The sequence below is a fragment of the Dioscorea cayenensis genome, chromosome 1, assembly GCF_009730915.1.
Source record: "Dioscorea cayenensis subsp. rotundata cultivar TDr96_F1 chromosome 1, TDr96_F1_v2_PseudoChromosome.rev07_lg8_w22 25.fasta, whole genome shotgun sequence".
Classification (NCBI taxonomy): domain Eukaryota; kingdom Viridiplantae; phylum Streptophyta; class Magnoliopsida; order Dioscoreales; family Dioscoreaceae; genus Dioscorea; species Dioscorea cayenensis.
The window spans coordinates 8,728,733-8,733,073 of record NC_052471.1 but is presented as its reverse complement, the minus strand read 5'-3'; positions in this window follow the sequence as shown (position 1 = coordinate 8,733,073).

The window sequence follows — 4,341 nt, the reverse complement described above, 5'->3', positions numbered from 1 at the left end:
GGATTAGTGTTTTGATTCAAACTAAAATATAATACATATTTCAAAAAAATAACTTAGGATTAGGATTTTGATTGAAAAATAGGATTTATTTTGAAAATAAAACATAGGTTAGGGTTTGATTCAAAATTCATAAATAGGTGACAATAAGAAAAATAAAACATAGGATTCAGGCTTTAATTGAAATATAGCAGACCTTTCAAAAAAAAGGGATCTGGGTTTTGATTCAAATATAGTAGGCATTCCGAAAAGAAAACATGGGATTAGGGTTAAGATTGAAAAATCGGAGGTATTATTGTAAGAAAACATAGGATTACGGTTTTGATTAAAAACCTAAAAGTAAGGGACATTTTCAATAAAAAAACATAGGATTATGGTGTTGATTCAAAAATAGCAGACATTCTTAAAAGAAAGCATAGGATTAAGGTTTTGATTCAAAAATTGGGTCACTCCAGAAAGAAAATATAGGATTAGAGTTTTGATTGATAAATAATGGACAATAAGAAAATAAAACATAAGATTATTGTTTTGATTAAAAAATAGTAGACATTCCCAATAAAAGACATAATATTAGGGCTTTCATTTAAAATAGGAGGAATTGCAAAAAAAAACTTAGGATTATGGTTTTGATTAAAAAATATTAGACATTACATAAAAATAACATACGAGTATTGTTGTCATTAAAAATAGCACACATTCCCTAAAAACAAATCATATTAGGGTTTTGGTTAAAAAATAGGTGTCATTTTGGAAAAAAAAAAACATAGAATTAGGGATTTAATCAAAAATTAGTAGAGATTCCCAAAACAAAATAGAGGATTAGGGTTTTGATTAAAAAAAATAGACATTGTGAAAAGAAAACAAAGGATTAGGGTTTTAATTCAAAAATTAAAAATAAGACATATTGGGAAAAATAAGGGAGCATTAGGGTTTTGATTCAAAAATAACACACATTCTGAAAATAAAAGGAATTCTTAGGTTTTTGATTTAAAAGTAGGAGACATTTCAAAATGGAAACATAGGTTAGGATTTTTATTCAAAATGGATAAATAGGAGGCATTAAGAAAAGAAACATAAAATTCGGATTTTGAGTAAAAGAAAAAAGACATTCTGAAAAGAAAACATAGATTAGGATTTGGATTCAAAAATAGTAGTCATTCTAAAAAACCATAGGATTAGGGTTTTGATTGAAAAATTTGAGACATTTGATTGAAAAATAGGAGAATTTTCTATTAGAAAACATAAGAATGGGGTTTTGATTGAAAGATAGGAGACAATCTTGAAGGAAAACATAAATTATGTTTTTTGTACAAAAATAGGAGGCATTACGAAAAAAACATAAGATTAGGGTTTATTAAAAATATCAAACATTCTAATCAAAACCCATAATCATATTTATTTCAAACATAGGATTAAGGTTTTGATACAAAAATTGCAGACATTCCAAAAAGAAATCAAAGCATTAAGGTTTTGATTCAAAAATAAGAGCCATTTGAAAAAGAAGACATAGGATTAGGGTTTTGACTAAAAAATATTAGAAATTAAGAAAAGAAAACATAGGATTCTTGTCTTAATTTAAAAGTATGAGACATTCCAAAAAGAAAACATACGAAAATAGTAGACATTGCAAGAAAACAACTATGGATTATGGTTTTAATTCAAAAATAGTACACATTCTAAAAATAAAACATAGGATTATGGTTTTGATTAAAATATATGAGACATTAATAAAAGAGAACAAATGATTAAGATTTTAACTAAAAAATAGGAGACATTATTTATGAAAAACATAGGATTAGGATTTTTATTCAAAAACAATAGGCATTTCTAAAAGAAAACAAACTATTAGGGTTTTGACTAAAAAATAGGTGGCATTCCAAAAGGAAAATCAATGATTAGGGTTTTGATTCAAAACTGAAAAAATAGGGCATATTTCAAAAAAAAAAAAAAGGATTAGGGTTTTGATTGAATGATAGGAGACATTCCGAAAAGAAAACAAAGGATTCTAGTATTGATTGAAAAATAGAAGACATTATGATAAAAAATATAGGATTACGGTTTTGATTCATAAATATAAAACAATATGAGAAAAATAACATACGATTACGGCTTTGATTAGAAAATAACAGATATTCCCAAAAGAAAACATAAGATTAGAGTTTTGATTAAAAAATAGAAGCCATTCCGAAAAAAAGCATTGGATTAGGGTTTTAATTAAAAAATAGGAGGCATTCCGAAAAGAACACATGGACTAGGATTTTGATTTAAAACTAGCAGACATTCCCAAAAGAAAAAAATAATTTGGATTTTGATTAAAAAATAGTGGACACTCTGAAAAAAGAACATAATATTAGGGTTTTGATTAAAAAATAGAAGGCATTACTAAAATTAAACATAGGATTAGGCTTTCGATTCAATAATAGTAGACATTAAGAAAAGAAAACATAGGATTTTGATTTTGATTGAAAGATAGGAGACATTCCGAAAAGAAAACATAGGAGGCATTATGCAAAGGAAATATAAGATAATGGTTGTGATTAAAAATATGAGATATTCCAGTCAAAACCCTAATCCTTTGTTTTTTTATAGTAATGTCTCCTATTTTTCAACCAAAACTACAACCCTATGCTTTTTTTTTTTAGGAATGTCTACTACTTTTCAATCAAAACATTAATACTATGTTTACTTATCGAAATGCCTCATATTTTTTTATCAAAACCAAAAATATATGTTTTCTTTTAGTAACGTCTCATATTTTTCATTAGAAACCCTAATCCTATGTTTTCTTTTTGGAATGACTACTATATTTGACTCAAAACTATGGTCCTATGGTTTATTTTCGTAATGTCTCCGATTTTACAAACAAAACCTGATTCCTATGATTTTCTTTTCTTAATTTCTTCTATTTATCATTTTTGAAAATAAAACATAGGATAGGGATTTTTTTTCATTCAAAAATGATAATCGTATGCTTCCTTTTCGTAATGTCTCTTATGTTTTATTTTTGTAATACCTCCTATTTTTTTATTAAAATCCTAATCCTATGTTTTTATTTCCGAATGGCTCCTATTTTTGAATGAAAACCCTAATCTAATATTTTATTTTAGGAATATCTGGCATTTTTTAATCAAAAAAATAATCGTATATTTTCTTCTGGAAATGTCCCATATTTTTTGGTTTTTAATCAAACTCTAATACTATGTTTTCTTAAAGTAATGCCTCCTATGTTTCAATCAAAACCTAATCCTATATTTTCTTTTTAGAATGTCTCATATTTTTCAATCAAAATCTTAACCTATGTTTTCTTTTCGAAATGTCTCTTATTTTCAATAAAAAACCTAATAATTTCTTTTTCTTTTCGGAATGTATGATATTTTTTAATCAAAACCCTAATCCTATGTGTCCTTTTTTTAAGATTTGAATACAAACAGAAATCCTTCGTTTTGTTTTGGGAATCTGTGCCTATGTTTTTTCTTTTTCAAATGGCTCTTATTTTTTTAATAAAGATCCTAATCCTATGTTATCTTTTCAGAATGTCTCCTATTTTTGAATCAAAACCGCTAATCTTATTTGTTTGTTTTGAAATGTCTGCTATTTTTTTTTAATCAAAACAATAATTGTATGTTTTTTTCATAATGTACTATATTTTAAAAAAAAAACAATAATCCTAAGTTTTTTTTAGGAATTCAACTTATTTTTTAATTAAAACCCTAATCTTTTGTTTTTTTTTTTTGGGTAATTGCATTATTTGTTTTGGAAATGCCCCCTATTTTTCAGTTTTTAATCAAAACCCTAATCCTATGTTTTCTTATAGTAATGCCTACTATATTTCAATCAAGACCCTAATTCTATGTTTTCCTTTTGTAATGTCTCATATTTTTCAATCAAAATAATAATACAATGTTTTCTTTTCGGAATGCCTCCTATTTTTCAACAAAAACTCTAATCTTTTGTTTTCTTTTACTATGTCTGCTATTTTTGAATCAAACAGTAATCATATGTTTTCATTTCATAATGTCTCATATTTTTTATGTTTGAATAAAAACCCTAATCTTAAGTTATCTTTAGGAATGATTCTTATTTTTAGTCAAAACCCTAATCCTATTTTTTGTTCTGGGAATCTTTGCCTTTGTTTTTTCTTTTCGTAATGGCTCTTATTTTTTAATAAAGATCCTAATCCTACGTTTTCTTTCTGGAATATATGCTATTTTTAAATCAAAATAATAATCTTATGTTTTATTTTCGTAATGTCTCATTTTTTTTAATCAGAACTATAATCCTATGTTAACTTTTCAGAGTGGCCCCTATTTTTTGAATAAAATCCATAATCTAATAGTTTTATTT